Source organism: Pezoporus flaviventris, unplaced genomic scaffold (genome assembly GCF_033815535.1).
Source record: "Pezoporus flaviventris isolate CSIRO_AGI_PZ_B2104156 unplaced genomic scaffold, CSIRO_AGI_Pfla_v1 ptg000045l, whole genome shotgun sequence".
Lineage (NCBI taxonomy): Eukaryota > Metazoa > Chordata > Aves > Psittaciformes > Psittacidae > Pezoporus > Pezoporus flaviventris.
Window position 1 is genome coordinate 20,355,143 of NW_026892593.1, and position 24,336 is coordinate 20,379,478.

Below are 24,336 nucleotides of genomic sequence, written 5' to 3' on the forward strand. Positions count from 1 at the left end.
ATAGTGCATTTTGTAACGTGACTTCTTGTGTGCTGGTAATTGGACTCAAGCCACCAATGAATCTCTAAATATTAGCGCACTGCAATGACATGGTAATGACTTTCTGTCACTACTAAAACCATTCCTATTTGAATTCATGTCCCGTAACAGAGAGGTTCTATTTCTCACTGCCAATCCTCTCAGTCATTCAGACATAAGGCTTCATAATGCTGATCAAAACCATTCTTTTTTACAGGTAGCAAAGACCTAAATTTTCCATGGGTTTCCTCTGTTTTTAAAATTTTTCCCCTCCCTGTTGTGTACGTTTAAAAACTTTGTGCCAGAACCCTTTCAAAGTCTAACTTTTTAGAGACTGCTGATAACCCTTGAATTTTCACATGGATCCCTCAAAAATGGAGCTTCAGGACCACTACATACCCTTTCCATCACATTTTAAATGCAAACTCTCTAAAGTTGCAGTGTTCGTTAAAAATTATGGAGATTTGTGAAAAATTTGCCAGATGTCCAGTGGTAAAAGCAAGGATTTTGGAGGTCATGTGAGGCTTCTCTTCCCAGAGAGATGTGAGTAGAAATACAACACAAGTGTACTCAAGAAATCATGCTATAGGAAAAGCTGGAAAGGGATTTTCTCAATCTCCTTCTATGCAGCCTGTTTCATAAAATGATTGAATATTCAGCAAGCCAAGCCTGTTAGCCTGTTACTGTTTTAAGTGAACAATCAAACCACAGCTACAAGAAGTCTTGTAATATTTTTAATCTAATTGCTTTTCATTTTTCTAATTACAACATAGAGAAAATACCCACCAACAGTAAGTAAAGCTTTTGGAGACTGGAGCTTTCATGGAGGGTCAAATCCCTCACGCAGAAAATCTTTTTAATCAAAGCTCTCTGACAGTGGTTTGACTGCACTAAACACCGAGGCTGGCATTCAGAGGGAGCACCTGCACCTACTTTGCTACCTTTTGGAAGAAAAGCTTTGTCTTATCCTTTCCTTCTTCAGATTTTGAAAGACGCATCTGTTCACTTAAGATGATAATTCCATATGTATTTCTGGAGGATGTAGCTCTCATTGGAGCATGAATCTGGATTCTGTGAGGGAACAGGTATTCAGTCCCACAGCACTGCTTTGGCTTTTCCCCCACCAATTGGCTTACACTGACCTTCCCCAGAGGGCAAACTCCATTTTTAGGTGTCTAATTCTCTTGTCATCGTTTGGCACCGCCTGTGCACAAATCGTTATGCCTCATAATTAGGTACTGCAGTGCTCAGGGTTGTGACACGAGACTTTCTGAATCATTCATATTATGCTTCCTCTGTAACTCTTTCCCCTTCTGAAGGTTGTGTGTCATGCTCAGAGAAATGTTGTGATACGTCAGACATTGGCGTGGAAGCACTGTAAAACTTGACTGATTTTCAGTAATGGTTTCTGTGCTGTACATATGGGCTCCTTCTGCTTATGTGCCAACCAGTAAATTCCCCAAACCACTGATTCCTGAATATTTTGACCACACACCAGCGTTCTTTGAACTACTGTGAACCTTTAGAATCACATTGTTAATTGAAAACACTATAAAAGCAATACTGTTGATCTTTTATCTTGGCCTTGCAGGCTGTGTTTTTGGACCCCTAGATGTAAACAATATCTAAGCAAATAAGTTCCTCCTGACTAGCACTCTGACCACAGCTAAAAGATCATTTCCTGAGCTGCTCTCTTTAGCTTGACCCCCAGGTCCACAACAGCATCAAAGAATAATTGCACAGTCTCTACCTGTCTCCACTTCAAATATAACTGTATTCGATGTATTTATCTTTCTGTTTGTCAAAATCCACCAGGAACTCTAACTGATATACTTAACCAACCCTCATACTTAATTTTGCCTATGCCACTCACTGAAAATTTTGTCCTTGGATTTTAAATTTCTACTCAACCTTTTGCTGCAAACTGTGTTTCTTTTATCTCTACAACAACAGGCACAATTTAATGAGGACTGCAAAACCCTCTCCTTTTTATGCATTTTCAATTAGCCTTGCTTCTCACTGACTATAAATCTCTTTTTAGAGACCTTTATATAGCAAGTCTTCTGTCCTCTTCTGCTGTCAGGTTTGTTGTTTTCAGTGTGTTGAACGCTGATTTCGTTCCTTTTCTTCTTGTCTTTCTTACTGTAGGTATTGTTTGTGCCCACATTATAACTGCACAGCTTTAGGCAGGACACGGGCATCCTGGGAGAAGAGTCAGGACTGTAATCCTGGTGCAAAAAGATTATATATCTCACAGCACTGCTTTTCTATGAGCTGTGCTGGGGCTGCCTGACAACTGTGCCCTTGGTCCCCACTGATTTTCAGCTCTGTATAGAGGTTGTGTGTCTAGGGAATGGGTGAAGAAATGACTTGCTGGTTTTGAGCTGTTACACAGTACAAGAGGCAGAGGAGTGAGAAGTGGGGCTGCATGTCACTACTGTGGATGCTGTGTCATGCTGCACACACTTAGCTCCAGAAGTGAATTTTGCTCTCCTATGCAAGATAGGAGTTGCTGTCTCATGATTGCAAGGACTCTTAAACTGACTTTTAGCCCCGAGGTTTGACATAAAGGATCATTGTAGTCTGAAAATCAGAGATGTTCAATTTTCTCAAGACTGATTTTTTTTGAAAGTTATATTTTCAAGTGAAATATAACTTCTGATGAGGACTGTGTTCTAGTCTATACACTTGCAGCTATAGTTTTCTTCACTCCAGTACAGCTTCTTTTTTGAGTATCTATTTACATCTGTAAGTATCTGACGTTCATGTTCTGGCTCACAATTTATATCGGATTGCAGAGGAGACCACACCAATCCTGGTATTAATGCTTTTTCTTGTGATGATAAAGCACATTACTTAATGACATAATCTGCATAATTCCTATTAATTTATCTACTGCAGGGGACCTCCCCATTTTCTTCCACCCCCTTTTCAGAATGTGCTCTGCTCTCACATTTGTATTAGTCCCTTGCATCCTGCTGGTACCACACTAGAGGTTTTTCTTGATGATGTGTCTTTGTCAGTACCCTGATTTCCCTCACTGATGTAGTTGTAAGCATCCTTCTTACAGAAAGGGCATGGTCCTACTCCACTACCACATACAGAAAGCACAGCAGTGCGACAAACCATACTCATCTTTTTAATTTCCATACTTAAGACTCCTTCTAGCACTACAGAAGCTGAAGTAATAATAATTTTCATAGAAAGATTAAAAATATTTCAAGCATCTGAAACTAAATAATCATGTGGTCTTATTACTGTTGTATTTGCTGGCTTTTCCTCTCACGCATTTTAGATCATCCTTCACCCTGCTGGTAAACTTAGACTGTGAGACCTCAGTTATTTGTGCTGGAGAACATAGATCAGTTCTGGATGTAAGACAGCTAAAAACCCACTAAATCATTTTTTCATTGCTATCAAAGTAGGGCAAATTTTGATTGTAAATATTAGGAAAGATTTCCTTTCTTTTGACTCAAAAATGTGCTACTACAATCTCATATGGTAGGTAGCAATTCAAGCCCTCTCTCTAGGCCTTTCTTTCTTTAATGTGTTCATCAGTATTAACCAGTAAATGCATTTGCCTTAGGAGCTGGGAGATCTCTACTTTCTGTTACCAACCTTATGTCTTTAATAAGTAGTCACATAGGTGCACCACTGCTCTTTTCCTCTTTGGAAAGAGTAGGAAGGAATGGGAAAAAATCTACAGGAGGTAAACTCTCACAAGAAAGAAAAGACCAAATTAATAGAAACTTCTTAGGGACTAAAGCAGCAATTCATGTCTGCTCCAATAATCAGAACACAGCTGAGCAGTATTTTTTCGTTCTGATTTTGTATTACTCCACTCTGTTTTTCCACTCCTTTCTGCAGCCTAAAAAAGTTTCATCTGTCTGGTAATCCCTGATCCTCTCAGTCATAAGAACTATGTTCGAGTTATTCAACCTCCAATTTCAGTTTGTAGGATAATGGACTACAGGCTTTGGGATCCTGCCTTCCTATAAATCTGTGCCACCATATACGTAACATGAGCAACCTGCTGTAGTTGAAGGTGTCCCTGGTCACTACAGGGGGTTGGACTAGATGACCTTTGAAGGTCCCCTCCACCCCAAGTTATTCTATGATTCTATGAGCATAACCTCACAGAGAGAGTGAGATACAAAGGGGACAAGGGAAAAGAAGGAAGAGATGCCCAGAGACACAGTTCCTCAGGAATTATTACAGACATGTCTCTGAGGACAGCCATACACATTGTCTTTCTGCTTGGTGCTTCAGTTCTTCAAAGATTAAGTGAGGCAACAAGCTGATGTGTTGGTAATCTCAGAGAGTGGGCAGAAGAGACATGCAACCCAGTGGCTGTGTCTCCAGTGTGTTTGCTGCTTGGTGCTGCTGGTATCCAACAGGGAGAAGGGCACTACTTCTGCTCTGAGGAGAGAATGGTCTGTGGCCCCCAGTGGACAATATGGACCACATTTTAGGGTGCGGTTGCTGGAAGGCAGTGACAGCTCATCTGCATCCATTATGTCCTTCTTACATAATAATTATACAACTATTACAAATGAATGATCAAACAAAAGCAGTATGATTTTCAGAAATACAGAGTTCATCAAAATGGAGGAATGAAACAGTGGTGCCAAATGCCTGGAAGTGCAAGTATTCACTTCAATAAGAGGACTAAGCCCTAAATAGTGCTAAAGACAATCAAACCTTCATGACAGTTGAAGTAATTAATGCATTTAGCTTGTAGCTAAGGGATTGAGCAGATTTACTTAATCCTTAAAAGCTCCTCCACCTTAAGTACTTTATAAACCTATGAAACATATTACTTGAAAAATAAAGGAAAATGCGATACAAACCAAGTGAAATAAACATTGTTGTTCTTCCAAAAATCTTTTGGAAATGTCAGATGTAATTACACTGATACTTATTTTATTCTGTTCCCATAAAAGGCATGAATTTATGGAGGTCATGTACTGCATTATATCTAGCCCTTTTTACTCAGCTGAGCTGTTATGCAAGAAACGCATTAGGGCCACAGGGTAGTTTTTGCCAAAGGCCGAGTGGCACCATAAAAAAAGAACACTTAGGAGGGGAGACTTCATTAAAATATTTCTCTCTTCCTTTTACAGACAAATTATTTTGCTTTGTTGGAATAAAATTCCTGTTGTTACACAGTCATGAATGTTATTTTTGGTATCCTAGTCTCCCAAGGTCTCAGGGTAGTAGTCATGGAAGTCTAACACAATCTTTTCTGTCCTTCTTCTATAAAGAATGCCCTAAAACACCATTTCAGATCCCATCTGCAGTACTTGAGGAGGGCAAGAGCACCTTAAGAAAGAGTGGGGTATCTTCCCAGCTGAAGCCACTATAAAGGCAATGTGTGTGCCCTTACAAGTACTGTCTAATCTTATTCACTGAATTACAAGGAGTAGGATTAGACCCCATAATACTCTTTCAAATTGGCAGGAGGTGGATTAGGGCTAAAACTACTGATAACAACCTGTTTTCTTCAAAAACAATCTGCACAGGAGTTTTCAGGATTTAAATGCAAAAGATGTTTGTAAGCACTACAAGAAACTGCTTTTGAGTTTAAATTTTCTAGGACAATAACTCCATAATGACCAGTAACTAATTCCAAGTTTGTGTAATGAGTGTTCTTTAAGCTCTGGGGATACAATATGCTTTGGCTTCTTATATAAAGATTTCATTTATTAAGTAGAGTTTTGACATCAACGGGAAAGGGAACCTAAGCCAGGGGTCTTTAATGAAGACCACTTTCAAGGTAGTGAAACGAAAAGTTTTGCTGTGGCATGACACTATATGAACACTGTAGACTAAATTCTAGCTTCATTTACACCAGCGAATCCCCAACGAAATCAATGGGCCAGTACCACAGAAAAAAGGGTAGCGAATTTCAGTGAATTTCAGTCTGAAAGCCAACCTCTGTCATCTGGAGTCATTCAAATAAGATAACAAATAAGCTCCCTTTTATTGACTATCAGGATTTATTACTAGCGCAATGTGAATAATGTGTAGTTAAAAATAAAGGTAGTGTAATGTTCCAAAAACCTTAACAGAGCTTATAGAGACAGGATATGAAGCTGAAATGGAGAAAAACCCTAATAGGAGTTAAAGTACATATTGTTGTTTATACAATTTTTGAGAACATTGTTTTGTGATGGGAATGATACTTTCTGTAGTAAGAATTTTTGGACACATGATATATGGTTGCATAGACCTTCACATGGGTTCACTTTACTTCCCTCTGGAAAGCTAGCTGAGGAATCTGAATTGGAGAGTTCTTAATTCTCAATGCACAGTTGAGCTACCTATCTCCAAAGACTTCATGGTAACGTCTTTCATCGTTATTTGAAAACCTATGTAAACTCAGGAGCTTTAACTATGGAAAGCTAAAAAGTAGAAGAGATGAATCTCAGCCTAAACATTAATGTTCTCAGAACAGGCTCAGAGACCAAGATGGTGCTCCTTACAAGTTCCTCAGACTCCCCGGTGATCTTTAGAAGTTCCTCAGTTTTCCAGATCAAAAATGTTTCTTCTCAATATATCAGTAAATACTCAGGGAAATAAAACTTATCTTTTCCCCTGAGATGCACAGAATTCTTCACTTCTTCTCCTTATTTGACTTTGCTTACCTGTCAAAGCATGTATACTCCAGCTTGTGTAAACACATGTATATTAATCACCTTTGGCCAGAAATTTAGAGACTCTAAAAAATAATAAATTTGCTTTTTACTAAAAAGTCTGATAGTTGTGGTTAGAGTATATAATGCTGGTGTTAGAAATGATACTTCTGACTTTGTTTTTGGTTTACAGTTGAGGTTGACAGGTCATTTTCAGCCTAAAGATTCCTACTTTTTTATTACAATTTTTATTATTACTCTGCCTTAAGCAATGGAATATATGCCTCAATATTTTGTGTACTTGGTCTATTAAGATACACATGGTTTTTTCCTTTTCCCTTTCATTTTATATGCTCATACATTTTTATGACACTACTGTAAAGGATTATCTGTAAATCAGATCATGCTCAAGTTTCATATTAGCATGTATTAAATATTAGAGAAACCATTCAAACCTGTTTAACACCCCAGACCAGAAACTCTTTACTGTGAAGTATTTTACTGGGCATTTCATAAGTAAGTCTCTAATATCCATTAACCTGAATAAACAACCACAACCCACACAAAGCAGCTAAATCCAGGACTGGATTGTTTACTGAGGAAGAAAAAATACTAGTGTTTCTGTGAGCAAAGTCAACAGAAAAATATATATGTCAGAATCGCGTTGTCCAGACATTGAAGTATTTTATTTTTATTCCTCTACTTGTCAAAATAGTATTTTAAAAAGCATAAAATACAAAGCACTGCTTCACTTGAAGAGCAGCCTGCATGCTCATCAGTGCTCAGCTCAAATTATTTCCTCCAGCAAACAATGCTTTAGTGAAAAGCAGTGACACTTCTTAAGCATTTAGAACAATTATTCTAGACAGAAGATATTATGTGATGGAATTTCTTTCATGATCTGGGATGCTAATCTCTAACTGCTTCTTATTTTATAAAAAAAGACCCAGAGCCAGCCCTTGAAAAATGGAAAACTGATGTGAGCTAAAAGACATCAAATGAGGCTCCTGGAACTCTTCAATGGCTGCTTGAAGAATCCAGTGGGAATAAAGATGTGCTGATGTAAGGAACGGCACAATGACTGCTGGGGTCTGCAGGGTCTGCAAACTAGAGCTCTGCAGAAAGTAAGGTTACAAGTTGCATTGGTTTGTGTTTCCCTTGGACACAGGTACATTGGTAATGTATCTTCAGTCTACCAAACCCAGGCAGCATTTTCACCAAAAAGGCATAAAAAGCACCAAACAGAAGAGAAAGAATGGGATAAGGGAGAGGACAGCATGCTATTCCAACCTCTACCAGTGACTTACTACGTGAAATGGGGCATGTTTCTTTAAGTCACATTTATGCTGTCCATTGTGGCATGTAAGATAATGGAAACACCCACTCAACAGTACTTCAATGAGGCATTTTGACAGGCAATGTGAATGAGGTATCAAACTCCTTCTCTTTTACTAAATTAAAACTTTGTCAAAAGAAGAATTACTAAGAAAAACGAGAACCTGCTGCTGAGTATGGGACTGATTGTCAAAGGACAAGGAAAAGCCTGAGTGTCTTCTTTACTGTTTTTTTTTACTGGCAAGAGTGCCTTTGCAGAGAAGAGCCTGCATGTCTTGATGGGCAAGCTGAACAGGAACCAGCAGTACATTCTTCTTTTCCACATGTGGAGCTCCATCCCCAGGATTTTAGACATCAAGATGTGTAACATTATGATGGACTTCTATTCAGCAATTGTGAGATTGTTTCTGATGTACTGTCTCTGATTTTGGACTTTCTGTTGCAGGGGATACATTGGTAAAATGGCAAAGGATGACCTTATCTAGGCTGTGGGGTCTTTGCCCTTGGATATATTCGGAATTTGACTGGAGAGGACATGAACAGTGTGACCTAACTTCAAAGTCAGCCCTTTTTCAAGCAGGCTGGACCAGACAAGCTCCAGCAATATTTTTTCTACAATTCTATGATTCCATAATAAGCCAGCAGCTCTTAACAGCAGGTGGACTCTCAGCACTCTCTTTAGGTTGAAGTATCATAAGATACATAGTCTGAATATATGCCTTTGCACTTCTATTTTCCCTCCATTTTTTGACCTCTCTTGTACTTTCAGTTGCTGCAAGGTATGAGGTACCTAAACCCCAGGGAAAGATTGTTTTGTGTTTATAGAGTGAACATAGAGCACCTAGTTATGACTGCTGGATATATTGCACAAACAGTAATAAAAACTCTCTAAGACTGCAAAAAAGCGAAATTTTGTCCTAGAAAATCTAGCCCTAAATAACACAAGGCAGGTAATGTGATCACTTAGCATTAATATTATATCTTCCCTTTTGCTCAGTGTCATTACCAATTTACCCCTTCCCCAAAAAAGATAAGAGTTATCGTCTAGCAGTCAGAGACTACTGAAATACTGAATGAGCTAATAGCATTTGTGAATTGTTACCTTTTTTTTCTTGCTTCAGGCTAACCAGTTGTCCTGGTTTAAATGCAGTCAGTAACCCACGTAGCCTACTCGCTCACTCTCCTCCCTTTCCCTCCCCCCTGCTCCCGGAAGAACAGGGAGGAGAATTGAAAGAATGTAACTCCCACTGGTTGAGATAAGAACAGCCCAGTAACTGAGGTATAACACAAACCACTACTGCTGCCACCAATAATAATAATGATAAGGGAAATAAAAAGAGAACAGAATACGATACAACCTGCCGATACCCATCCCAACCGAGCAGTGATCTAGCCCTTCCGGGTAACTCTCAGTTACATCCTGGGCATGACGTGCTGTGGTATGGAATACCTCTTTGGCTAGTTTGGGTCAGGTGTCCTGTCTCTGCTTCCTCCCAGCTTCCCCTCCTCCCTGGCAGAACATACTGCTGAACCCAGGACACTGGTATAACTGAGTGTTTACAGAGAAGTGAACAAAACATAGACCAGAAATTTGTTGTGGAAGAGAAGGTTAGATTCTTTTTAGATTCATTCAGAACTGCTAAAAGTGCTGGCTAAATAACAGCTTGCCAAATATTTCTGAGCTGCTTTTCTCTTTGCTGCTTCCATGCCCCTGAGAACAAAGCTCAGAGATCAATACCCACATGCAGGGTGGCCTTACAGAAAATCTCTGGATTTTGGAAGAAGAGAAAATCTGACAGAAGAACTGAAAACAGTCCAATTCAATTCACACAAAAATTACACCTGGAAGACAGGAGAACACCCATGGCCATCTCCACTGGCCCTGAAGCCTGCCTTAACTGGGTAGCAGCAAAGGTTTTCAACACCTCATCTGTTGATAACCACAAAAACCCCTTGCTATTACCTGCTCAGCTCTAAATTAACTCTCACTAAATAACATAGATAGATGCTTAAACTCTCAGCTACTATCACAAATAAACCAGCAGAAATAGTTTTCACACATGCCCATGTGCTGACACTTCCTAGTTTGGCCTCAGGCTTGGATGGGCATAGATACTGGTCTTGGTCATCTTTTCCTAAAACCTGCTGCCTCATTTCTCAGTTCTCTGTCCTTGCTTCCCAGTAATTCTTATCAGAAGGTTGGACTAAATTTCTAAATTTCAAAACCTGCCTGCTGAGGAATTGCACACCCTGTGCTAATCGTTGCCTCTGATAACATTTATGGTCCTCTGAAACAATGGAGCAACAACAGGCTGGTGTGTGCAGGCGACAAAACTTGCAGAGGATAATGGACATTATCATGCCCTCTTCTGCACAAGATAAGAACATCCACATTACTCTAAAAGCTTTCAGAACAAAAGATAACAGTTAGCTTATTTTCTCTCAATTTATTTACACATGCATGAGACATGCATTTGTCCCTTATCAAATAAATACGTACAAACACAAGCAAATAAACAGAAACAAGCAGTTTTATCTCTGGGCTTGGGAGGAAGAGATATAGTTATTGTTGTTCCTGTTTCAGAAAACCAGAGGGACACCTAAAGTCTATGAAAATAAGAATTATTCAGTATCAAGACAGAAGCAAAAGAAAGCAACAGAAAGAAAGATAATATATATGCAATATATATTCATATATATGCAATATGAATCAGAGATTTCAGTTAGATTTTCAGTCCCAGAATGTGTTTGCGTGGCTGGAGGAAATAAGTATTTTCCTTTGACTGATAAACTGAACTAACTTGACAAGAAAGCAGATGTTTCTTTGAAAGAAAAACATGGACACTGAAGTGTCACTCTGAGGAGAACTAGGCTCTCATGGCATCCATCCATTCAAACATGTAATTTGAATAAGCTCATTTGGCAGACCTGCTTTCTTTTTTCTGATACTGTACTCTTCTGCAATGAGTAGGTATTTCTTATTCTTTTTTGCACTACAAACCTGAGATATGTGAAAGGCTGCCCAAAGTGTCTATACAGGTGCTTCCATAATTTCTTTCAACTAGGATCGTTACTTGGAGAAAATGGGATCATAAAACAATTCAGACTCTCTACTACCTTGTGACATGGAGGATGACAAAATTAATGGTTCACCCCCTTCTTTCTCCTCTCCAAAAGCCATTACCAGACATGGATCTTTAAGGCTCAGGAGGTATAAAACTGCTTGCTGCTTGAGGATGAGCAGACCCCAGACTGACACTGCACTGGCCCCTTTCTCTGCTCCTCCTTTCTTTTGGGCCATTCTAGTCCTCTCCATCCAAGTGCTGCCGTCACCTTCTGCCTGCTCTCTATTAAAAGAAGAATCCTCTATTGTTCCTTTTTAATGACTCTTCAGATGACAAAGGTTCACCTTCACCTGTCTTTGTGAGGCATCTAAGTTCTGCAGAGATCCAGGACAATTCGCAGTGCTACTCCAGTCTGCACTGGCAAGACTTGCAGCCTACCTGTGTGCATATACATTGGAGGAACAGGGGTCACAGCCTACACAGTGTTATACACTGAGGCTGTGACTCCTTCCTCTGGCTATGGAAAATGATCATGATATTGAGATGGCTCAATTATCTTTCTGCTTTTGCTGAAAACATTTTGAGAATATGAAAAACAAAAATAAAAATAGTAGGAATTGATCTGAGATCTGATCTATGCCCCTGAACCTCTTCATCTTTTCTTTGTTCAGTAACTCGAGGCTGCATTTGCCTGCACTTGTTTTGTCTATGTCTGTTTACTGTTTTATGCCTGGTTGCTTGCCTACCTAAGCACTGCTGAGAGCATGTTTTTCTCTGTGAAAGGAATGCATATGTTTGCCTGCCTGCTTGAATCATGAACTATTTCTGTGTTGAAAAAGAACAATTGTTGTTGAATAGCAGGTAGGCACCTTTTCCTGAAAGATGTTTTTCTGACAGACAACTGATGAGGTTCACTGAGGTGGATGCAAGGATGTATAATACATATTTACCGGCTCCAGCCCTTCCATTTTTCGGGGGGCAAAAACGGAAGGGTTGTTTGACCACCCTTAGGGTTAGAAGACATGAACTTGTGAATGGAGGATTCTGGATCATTCAATAATCTCAGCTGCAAATTATCTCTCCCCGCCCCCCTTTTTTCTCTGGATAAAACAGTCTCACCAAGAAAAGTGAGGTTACAGCTGCTTTCCATGGCTGCAGCTTCTCACAGCTGACTTTTACCCTCAAAGGCCTTGGATGTGATATGTGTCAAGGGTAATTTAAAGATTTTTTTTTCCTTTAATTTATAGTAAAATAGATCTATGATTCTACCACCAGAGCTGCAGTAGAGGCACTGTGTATTCCTTCTAGCTTTCTGTTACGTTTTTACCATGTGTGGAGATATGAAAGAAAAATTTCCAGTACTCCTTCCTAAAGGCACATACTGAACAGAACATTATTTTTCATCTGCAAAACACTGCCAAGAAAATGGAAGACATCAGGGAGAAGCTGTGTTACTGTAGAAGCTTAAATCATGGATGAAACTAAAACCTTCTCAATCATGTATGTACTCAAAACACTCTGTTCTGAGAAAAGGAAGTAGGCAAATCAATGGAACTAGGAGTCATATCACAATAATTAAAAAAAACAAAAAAATCCACTATACAGCCTTTCTTCTAAATTCTGTAAATAACTTCTATACAAAACCAATACAAAACATATGGTTGGTCTTATGAAAACCTAGAAATTCTCTGTGATTAGAGCTCTATGGTCAAAGAAGGCAAAGAGAATTAATTTTTTAAATCTTTTTTATTAGAATTTCACCTAGAGGAATTGTTTTTGGGGGTTTTTTTTTTGGTTGGTTGGTTGGTTTTGGTTTTGTTTTGTTTTATGTTTTTTTTTTTAATCAGGTATAATCTCTTTGCACGGCCAATGAAAACTCAAATCATTTCAATTCACTTCCAGGTTTATACCCAGTAACTAAGATCTTATCTAGTTAACAGCTGCCCTTTTCTTATCTTTGTTATCTCTCCTTTTCCCTAATGTGCCACCAATCTCAATACATATGTTTCTTAAACCCATTCTCTATTCCCGGCTCTGTGTCACTGTGGAATCAAAGCTGTGAAATGTACATTAGACTGTGTACTGAGCTTTTTCAAGTGGTCTTGGCTGGTTTTTGTTTTTACAAAACCAAATGTAGAACACCAACTTTGGAGAAGTCTTTTGAGCAGGAGGTTTTGGGGCAAACCTTGATCCTAACAACAAATTTGATCTGTCACCTTGTAGGATTCTTCAACAGTTTTTCCTTTCCCCATATTTGTATGCATGCCCAAATTGCTCTGTTAACTTGTTCAAAAATTGACCTTTACTGCATTCTGCTAGGAGAATGTCTGAAATTTGTCCAGAGGAAATCAGTGATATTTCTCCGAAATTACATTTATTAGAATGAAACACTTCTCCAAATACTTTTCAGGTGTTAATAGCAAAGGCCTCAACTTCTGGGCACTGAGAGATCATGTCTGCTCTGCCTAGCCACATTTGCATACTGTTTCCTTGAAGAATCAGTGTTCAGCAATTCAGTTTCAGCCAAAAGTGACATAATGCCATTTGTTAATACTCTGCCAGCTTCTGATGGCTGGTCAGACCTGTTCCTTGCCTTTTTGGTGTATTGATTTCTATGTCTGCTTCTTAAATTAACTTTTTTTTTCTTTCATTCCTCATTTCAAACTATTCTGCATACTTTCTGTAGATATTTTGGTATTATTACATTTAGTCCTCAGCCAGAATTTTCCATGGATAATTCAATCTCCTGAATTAGAGAGGATAAAATTTCCCTTTTGTTGTATGATGAAGTTAGAGTATGTAAAACTCACTTTCTTAACTGATACAGGGGCTTTTCCTATTTATAGGGCAATATTTTTAACTGTAATAAATAGGTCATTTAGTAAGTGAAGCATTTCTTTGTCTATGAACATTTTCCTGGAACAAATGGCTGGTGGGACAGAAACTCCAGATTGGCTTATACTTCTGACGGCCTCTAAAATGTGCTGGTAAGATCCAGGCTCTTCACTGTTACCAGCTAGGGAATTTTTGTTGTGAGACTAAAAAACCTTCTTATGTGTGAAATGTAATGATCCTCAGTATGAGTTCTATGCTAGTGATTTCTCCCACTTTTTGCCAATATTGTGGAATGAAATGTCACATACTTTCAATTCCAGATTTACAGATGTCTGGAGCTGCAGCTCAGTTCCTTGAAGAGATCTATTACACACTACTGTTTTGGATAACATGTAATTTTGATGTAAATTGAGCTATTTGATTTCTTTTTTGCTTCCTCAAAAAAACATTATTTTCTTCTGTCCACAGCTATTTCACCTTTTATTTTTCTTTATAAGAACAGATATCAAACCAATTAATGTTGTTATATATGGAATGAATATGCCATAGTTCTATTTGAGCAGCAGAACATACCTTGGACATATAACACCTGAAGTAGCTCTCACTCTTAAGAAGCAAAAATTAACAAACCATATTAAAAAAAATCTAAATCCCACAAGGCATTCTACAGCATACAATGCCTTGCCAATCTAGCAGACTCTTCTCTCTCTCCACTTACAGCATCCAACATCTAGCTTCTCCCATGGCCCTAAAGCTCAGCCCTGGAGAACTCTTAAAGGCCCTATTTATATTCTATGTATAATGGATTTTAATTTTTGGAAGATATGTAACTTAATTTTCAGCCCATGTGCTATGTTACCTGTCTTGGGGGTGTGGGGAGTGGAAAAATCCAACAAAAATAAGGACACTATTTTTGTTATTGTTAGTTTTAGAATCACATCTTTGCAATTTTTTTCAAGCCTCCTCTAGTTTTTGTAAATGCTCATCTGAAATCTTCCCAGTTATTAGCATGTCATCGAGATAACAGACAACACCATTTACCCCCTGCCTTACTTAGCTCATTATTCTTTGAAACACAGCAGGTGCTTTTTCTGTTCATACCTAAATAACCCCTTATGTATGTTTGTCATCAGATTTTTTTTTTTTAATACTAGCTGCAAAGCCACCTGCGGACACTCTTGGGAGAAGCCTTGTTTGGTTCGCTCCTCTCCACTCAGCACTTTGCAAATAACTCTTCTGCTCTAGAAATCCAGTATTGTCCAGTCTGAGCTGGTGAGTTGAGATTTCTGACAAGCTTTTCCCTACTGTGGTCTGTTCCCCTCCTCTGCTCCCCCCCCCATCCCCTGAAATACAGTTTGCTCAGCCTATTCACTGATATCCAGGGGAAGAAACAGACTCTGATTTCCAATGCACCAAGCTGCTTTTCCAAAAGCTTGCAGGGCTGACGGGATAGGTCTCCTCCTACAGAGATGATTTTGTCACTTGCAGACAATATTGCAGTTATACCTGTTAGTAAACCATGTCCGTAATGAACACAACTTTAGTCTCAATTTTCCTACCCTGGTACACAGATGATTAACTACATTCCACTATAATTTAAGCTTAGGGAAACAGTTCCTATCCACCACTTTCAGTTCTGATAGCCTTCACTGTCAACAAAGTATATTTGTAAATTACAGTGACAGGCAGACCTACCTGTTAATCATTACTTGTCCTTACACTACCATGATACAGCGTGCTATATATGTTCGTTTTCTACTGTGCACAGCCAGTGCTCAGTTATCCACGGACAGTTTATTTAGTTGACGGATTAACTGTGCCACAGATGCAGAGACTCTGTGGGAGGCCAGCTCAGTTCTGGCAGGATTATTCATGCAGTTCTGTGCAGCTGTTGATACACTAGTTTCACTGGGTGCCCAGTGACACAGGTAGGGAGGATACAAAAGACCACAGATACCTCCAGCCTGCTCCAGCACGGCTAGGTCAACCTGTAAGGCCAACCAGGCACAATATGGCTCAAGCAAATCCACTTGGATCAGGTGCGTGATATAACTCCGTGATGTGGTTGAGGGACCTCTTAGCCAGATTGAGTAGCATGGCATAAGTTTGGAAGCCAGCTTGGATTTGGTCCTTGGCAAAAGATCATAAACTCTCAAGAGAGCTGTGGAGCTCAATGCAGAGGCACTCAAATAGTCCCACAAAAGTCAGTTTAGGATGAACAGGAAATATTATCTCAAACTGAGGACCCACCATGCCAGCCTTGTAATCACAGCCAACTTACTGCACTGGCATGTTTGACTTTTGGTCTATTCCCCAGGTTCCCTGATGCCCACTGTGTTCCAGTCCCTACACACACCTACTCTTCTGACACAGCAGCTTCAGGAGTGATGCTCCTGCCTTGGCCTGTAATTAGCCAGGCACTTTAGTGGAGACACAGTGAGCTGACTCAGAGAATGGACTGAGGTTCAGTCATTTGATTTCCTGAGTTAGTTTAAACCAGATTACTTAATAATTTGGTCCAGAATTGCCCAAATACTTCTGCCAGCCTAATGGAGGCAGTGATATGAAGGTGGGAAGGAACATCTGGGGTGAGAGGAGGACTATGTCTTGTGGGCATAGCACTGTTTTGTGCAGATTTAAAGTGCTTGAAGAATTATGAAGGTACTTCTAGGCATCAAACTGATTTTGAGAGTCTTTTGCAGAAAGTTGTTGAAACAGCCAGTAGCAGAAAACATTTTTAGGCTTGCCAAAAACCAGAACACTTTAGCTCTCTAAGTGATTTCTGGGGTAAAACTATTGTTCTGTAAAAACCAAACCAAACCAAAGCAAACCAAACCAGACCAAAGCAAAGCAAAGCAAAGCAAAGCAAACCAAACCAAACCGTGGTAAGCTTTTAATGGTTTCCTTAGACATACTATGTCTGTATCTTAATTACTTCCAGTGTAAAAAACAATTATTTAAGGACTATTTGTGCTTCATATCTCACAATGTTATGAAAATAACTTTTGTATAATGTAACCTTCCACGCCATTTGTACAAAAATACTGTAAAAGCTTGATTTTCTTTCAAAATGCTTCCTATCTGCATTATAGTATGGACTATATAGTCCCTTTTACACAATGCAAACAGTTTGTTTTTGCTCTCTGTTATTATTTCAAGATCTACTGTTTTGCCAGTTTTCTGTTAGTGTTTTGCCATATATAGAGGAGTTTAAAAGTAAGTAACCCACTAATTTTCATTAACATGGGTTTAGAATATGGATTTATTTCCTTAGGATACAGGACAATAACTTCTAACAGCCAGGGCAACTAACAGGAAGAATTTATCCTCCCTTGCTTCAGGAATTGTAAATTATAACTGAAATTAAAGACTAAATCTTGATCACACACTTTTATATCCTTGCTCTGCAAGAGAAGAGAAAGCCCTTGACATTTAAAGAAGAGCTGAAAGTGGGAAGCTGAAATTGTTTTGTTCCAGTTCTAAGTGCCTTTCTGTGCAGTTGCTCTCTTTGGTCCAGTGGAATCACTTAAGGAGAGTTATATAGATGTACTCCCAAAACCTGTTATCCTTTCTAACTCCCATTTGAAGATATTAAATACTGCTAGAATGAAAATCTCCTATATTTAGAGAAAAAAACCACAATCCTATTGTAAGAAGGTTGGGAAATGTGGGAATTATAAATTTGATCTAGATCTCATTTACAGTGGTAAAAATCAAGAAGTACTCTCATTTCTGCAATGTTTGACAGTTAAGGAGCTGGAAGTGGAGGGAGCAATGTAGCTGTCTGTGTTGTGACTCTTTTTCTCTGGCTACGTTATATAATCCCAAGCAAGAACAAAGCAATGAGCTATATTTATTAATGACAAATCTAAGTCAGTACTTTCTTACACTGCAAAAGAGATGGTGCATTGGTCTAAATCCACAGCAAAACCAGACTCAGGTCTCTCTTTATCGTTTGAAACACTGCTCAATATGATCCTGAGATTTCCATGCCTACTTTCAGCACATTAATTAAAGGATGCCAAAGGATGCTCATTGCTGATGCCTACTGCAGACTAACCTTGACTGCTGTGATTTGGAAATGAAAAACTAGAAGAACTGAATGGCAAAGAGTCAGCAACAGTGCTGAAGGGTAAAAAAATCCAAACCAACAAACAAAAAAACCCCACAAAACAAAAATTAAAAAAATGAGGAAAAGAGAAGAAAATAGAGCAGACAATCAATGAAGGCTAGGCAGGAAAAGAATCTCGATAAACTAGAAAGTCATGGGGTGAGTTTCATCATGTAAAAGCATATGTGCACGTTGAAATAGATCCATAGTAGGAGTTAGAAGTTTGCACCATTTTACAAAATGTTTTCTGAACCTATGTGGTGAGTATATCTTTGAGGAAATATAATATCATTGCTTATAATGTCATACAGTCTCCTTTTGGGTAGATGAAAGGAATCTGCTCTTTGCCTTTGATTTTTAAACTAAAATCTTGTCTTGGAGCAGAACCACTTATTAAAGATCAGGGTTAATGTCACAGTTGAAGAGCCAGGAAAGTGTTATTCTCTCTGCTGCTTCTGACCTCCTGTCTATGTAGCATGAATAAAACATGTTAGGGGAGAACATATCCATCTATACATCCATTATTTTTCTCTCTAAAGGAAACTACCTGGAAGACTCTGAAATCTACACCAGGCTGCCTGAAGTACAACAACAGATAGATGTCAGTTGTCATTATTAGAATGAATACAAAATAAAGAGGATGAATACCTATATTTGCCTAAGTAAGACCCCAGGCCCATTGTCGTCAGCAAGTTCAGGTGATCATAGACCTTTTAACCCCATTAGCAAATGGCTGAAACCACTGTTTCTTTGTTTTTTTTTTTTAATATATGCTCCAGATGCTGAACATCTAATCTGTTTAGATGTTTTTCAAAAGACAGCTCAATTATTGATTCATTACATAAATTGTTAGAGAAAAAAATCCAAAAATGTCTACCAGCTACAGCCCACATGCATGTGAAGTTCCTTTATTTCAATATTGCTAGAAAAGTTAGCTGTGCTCTATGTAAGGTCAGATCACAGTGACTGTTTAAAGCTAATCTGCAGGAATTAAAACAAAGTTTAAAGGTAGTGCACTGACAGAGTACGCTTAAAAAGCTTATTTTTAGAAAACAGAGCTGATGGGATGCTCAGCCTCTATTTACAAAAGTAATTTATTGCACTGATAGCTCAACAGAAAATGGCTAACGAATTAATGATTATGTTCTCACTACAAGGTACATACAAAAGTCCTGTTTAAGATACAGAGACTGCTGATTTTTTCTTTCATATAACCAGAAATAAAACTTCTCAATACTTCTGTATGACATGGTAAAATCCTTTTTCTTCTTCTTTTTTTTTTTTTTTCTCCCCATGATATGCAGGTTACCTTAAAGGGAATGGGATATATTTCATATTGTATTATTTTGCTAAACTTAAACATTTGGAAGAATTGGCCAACTTTTTGGTCATGGGCATCTTAATGATGTTTCAGACAATCTACTGCACACAGAATGCAAACTACCACAGGCTATTTAAATGGACAGTTTTACAACACCAGCTCTCTGTCTGCTCATCACTAGTTACACCTGCACAAGACCAATGCCATTATGAGCTTTCTCGTTCAAAATCCAGGACCAATGAATGGTTTCCGACTAATTGCTTCTAGATTTTTTTCTCTTTTGAGAAGTTTCAAGTTGTGACAGTTCTAAACTGCAGAAATCATTTTTAGAAGCCCTTCATTATAAAACTACAGCATCTGTGAACCTAGTGGTTCATTATATTTTAAAACATTCAGAAACAAAGAGAAGCCTGGATGTTAAATTTAAAATGGTCTGGTTACCATGGCAAATATATGTGTATATATATATATATGCGCATTAGCATTCCCAGGGGAAAGAAAAGTGATCCATTGATCAGGGCAGATGTTATTTTTTATTTCTTAACTTAAATGTGATACTTCGGAACACCTCTTCCTTCCTGCAAAATAGATCACATTCAGGAACACATTAAGCATCATAAAGTAACTAAATTTTCTGGCAAAATATTAAAAACATACCAACTACTTTACTTTGTGAGATAAGTACAGTGCATTCCAGTATATGTATATAAAAAGGAAAGTATTCCCTGTGAAATCTAGGGAATCTGTGGAGTTCATTTAATTGCACACTAACACTACAAATTATGACAGAAAGTACTGTGGTGTATAAAAACACAATGCAACTGCAACTAAAAGCCGTGGAGATAGGTCTTAGATAAATAAAGGAGATATTATTAGAAGTATTGCACAGAGAAGTCCAGTTGGTTTCTATTTACTTGAGAAAATTAAAAGCCAATGCATCTGATTCAAGCTGGCATAGTTCCACACTTTCCATGGAGCTGTTTGTGATATAATAAAGATCAGGAAGGATTGCTTACTGCACACCATGTTTTTGAAAATCCGTTGACAGTACCGAAAATGCTGAACAACACAAAATACATAATTTTTTTTAATATGTCTTTTTTTTTTACTAAACAGAAAGAAAACAAAAGCTCACCCTGAAACAGTGGATGGAACAGTGTTACAGATCTGTAGGATGCCCAAGTAATTATTGACATAAATGGCTGCATGAATTAAACCAGTAATGATTGTAGGAACAATGCAGAGAAAATGGACATCCTGAAGAAGACAGGAATCTATTATTATTTCATTCTCTACTTGCTGCTTGAAACAGTACCGCCCAAACACTCCTTTACAACTGTGATACACCTTTTCAGAAACAATCCTTCCTCTCTCCTTAGTAAGTACTTATACAAAGGAAGAAGAAGTCTCAGAAACAGTCAATCTGTTCCTTAGCTAGCATGACAAATGGTGCTCTCATTAGACTCTCACTGGTCTCATACACTTCTAATTTGCTGAAGCTAACATGGATTGCAGAGTTAAAAATGGGAGCTGAATATGGCTCCTCTGTAAGTGCTTTTTAAACCTCTCTTCTTAATTGGAAACTCTATTTTATATTTCATTAGCTCATAAGCACCCTTTGTTTTTCACGCAGCTTAGTTTTGAAGCATAACTGAAAAGCATTTTTGTTACTGAAATCCAAGAGGTACATCAAGTCACTTCCTATAGAATGCATTAGTATTTGGAATATTTTGGTTATGAAGGTCATGTCTTACTGTACTTGGGTTACTTTCTTTGTTTATTTCCTTTTCAAGTGATTTTATAAATTGAATAACAGTGCTGTCAATGGAACGTTAACATCTACTAGCTGTTGCTTTACTGAGCTATAGCGAAAGAAATGAGGTACCCTGAAAATTGTTACATTCCTTTATGCTCTTTTCAATTTGCTGAGACAAGAATGATGTTGGCATACAGCACAGTCCTGTCCTAAGGTTCTTGCTAAATGGTGGGGTTTTCTGTTCCTGGGACAGTTTTATCTACTGCCTCTGCTTATAGTGCTTCCCTAGTGAAAAACATCCTTTGTTCCTCTGCTTCCAGAGAAATGAGCCTGAAACTACCTGAAAAAAAAAAAAAATCCATTTTGTTAAGTCTTTTATCCTCTGCCTCTGTATTATATAGCCTTTTTCATCAGAGAAGGAGCTGTCACTGCAAGTTCGAGGAGCACTGCCTATGGGCCACACTTGCTTCAGATGAAGGTTACACTGAAGCTCTGCAAACCTAACTTTTGACATGTTTGGTAGGCTCACATTTGTAGAGTCTTTGCTAGTAGATCTAAGGAAAGGGAAGATGTTAAATGATGAAAGGAGCCCAGCAAGATACTTTAAGTGATACCAGTGTTAGACTTTTGTCTTAGTATGAGAGTGTGCCAAATCTGAGAAGCACTTTATTGCTCACTTACTTCCTCCAGGCTTTAAATACCTTAGTCAATATAAAACTTGGACATCTTTGCTTAATTTAGTGTCCTGATACTGGAAATTGAGCTTTATTATGGGTAATAAAACAGTTACAGCTAAGCATGCTTGGTTTTGCTAACCAGAGGTTACGATATCCTCAGTACTGTCAGACCCCTGAGGGCACTAATGGCCTTTCTTGCCTCCCCTACCCTGCCACGGCCTAGGACCCCCCTGGAGCTGTCACCTATTGTCCCAGTGGTGCCACAACACTGCTGGTCTCCTGCTCCCCACAGCCCTGCCCAGTCATGAGCCCCACCAAGCTGGATCCACATCCTGGCTTTGCCTTGGTCCATCCGCACCCCCATGGAGGTGCTTAATGCCTGTGGTTGGGTCTGCTCCTTGTGCTGCTCTGGTCTGGCCTATCCCTCAAAGCAGGAACCTCCAGCCAAAGCCTGTCCGACGGTCCTAGCAGATCCTGCCCAGCTACCCTTGGAAGCCATTGACTCTCCAATTGGGAAGCCTAAGTTACACATATATGTAACTTTTAAGTTTGGCAGACAAAGTACTGAAAAGGGAGAGTAAGCGAAGCAGTGAACATGAAGCATCTGCAGTTATCCCGCATGAAGTTGGCTCAGAGGACCAATTTCAGTCTTACTTCTAGCAATTACATTTCACAATGGCCCTACATCCTCACATGAATAGGCTTGCAGGTATGCCTGTATGTTGTCTGCAAAGAATGGGTAGTAAAAGTTAAAGATCTTCCATTGAACAGCTGTTGTGAAATCTTGAGCTCCTATAAAATACTTCTACAAGTAGCTGGTCATGCTTTACAGAGAAATAACAAAGAAATTACTATACATGGAAGATAAAATTAAAAGATGTGGTATTCCTATCATCATATATTTCTGAAAAGACCATAATTTGAAAAGTGATGAAATTGGCAGTATTTTTTCATTGATCTGCTATATCTGTTCTGGTTCTGAGTGGTGTGTAGAAAATGTCTGTTAACAAAGATCATTAAATGCCTATTTATCATCGCTGAAGCTGATTTGCATCCACTCTATGGGCCTATACTAGCCAACAAGAGCATCAAAATCATTAGAGGCATTTTAATTAAGAATTACTAAGAACGTAATTTCTTAGCAATTGCTTGGAATTTCTTGTCTAAATTTTCAGAATGGTAAATTCTGTTTTTTGTCCACTAGCCCACTGAATCCAAAGTATTTAGTCTAAAAAAAAATCAGAATAGTTCTGACATAATTAATTTTTTCTGCCTATGCTTCTTCTCAAAATAATGATTAATAATAGTATTATTAATCATTTCTCCCCTTCTGTGTCTAAGAAGGCATTCCCTTGATTGAAACACACTCCTATGTATCCTAAGAATTCTGAGGAAAAACTGTTATGTTTAAAATTCATTGGAAGTATTTTAAATTCCTGTCCTGTTTCTAATGATGAAAAACTGCGGTGTTACACATTGTGAAAAAGACATAGGATGAAAGGTAATTACAAAATGTGTTACTACCATTCATGTGTGGAAACTTCTGGGCTGGAAAAATCTATGCTCTTAGACAGTAAAAGAGACACCAGTTAAATGGATAACCTTGATGCACAGAAAAATTCTGAACACGTCTACTTCTTCACCAGGTATTCAACTGAGAATGCCCCTCTGCACTACACTCTTTTTTATTCTGTTTGGGTTTTTGCTTTTTCAGCACAATGATACTCTTTTAAGAAAAAATACCCTAAACGTCAAATTATTGTTGAAAATTAATTCTTAGCTAATATATCCTGAAGTAGGTGGGGGTTAGGCAATTTTATTACAGGAGTCCTGAATTCTTTGCTAAACTATGTATTTTACATGGTCAAGGAAATATTTTATTTGTTAGACTAACATTCATGTATGACTATTTAGATGATTTAAAATATGTATGTGCAAAATTTATGCAGCTACGATACTTCACTTGAAGTTGGACTTGTTTTTCACTGTTCATTACGCAATCCACAAAGTGATAATTTATGAAAGAATATTCACTTAAGGTATACGTATCTTTTAAGTAAAAATAGACCCACTGTTCTCTAGCAAAAAATACACTCAAACCCCATTAACTCATCCAAGGAAACAAATCAATTTCCAGATAAACACTGTGTTTGCATAAAATGCTGCTGGAAATCAAGATGTTTTTCAGGTACTCCAATGAAAACTTTTTGTAAGTAAAAAGCATTTTGAAAATAAAAATTGGGATCAAATAGTAAAGAATGTCACCAAAACAAAAAGTATCACACTCGATCTACAATGAAGCAAGATTTTCAAGTTATGTGCTATCCATGCCATAGACCTCAGGAGGCTAGAACACTGTTCTTTCTTAATTTTTGTCATGCTTAAGATTATTTCACTAATCATTCCTTACCCCTAGTTATAAGATCAGATGCTGCTTCTTGTATTTCAGTGGTGGTACCACAGTGATGGTAGTGGTAAGTTCTCTCACAACTTCTCATATTTTTCGATGATCTACCATGTGTGTACCTTTCCTGCCAGACTGTAACTGAACTGTCTGTCAGTACTGTCTGTTTCTGCTATTCC

At 38.3% G+C, this 24,336-nt stretch overlaps 1 protein-coding gene across 2 annotated transcripts in view; it reads right to left on the reverse strand.

Moving 5' to 3' along the window:
- Positions 1 to 24,336, reverse strand: part of KCND2 (potassium voltage-gated channel subfamily D member 2) — a 285,392-nt gene that overhangs the window by 33,831 nt on the left and 227,225 nt on the right. The window lies entirely within an intron of this gene.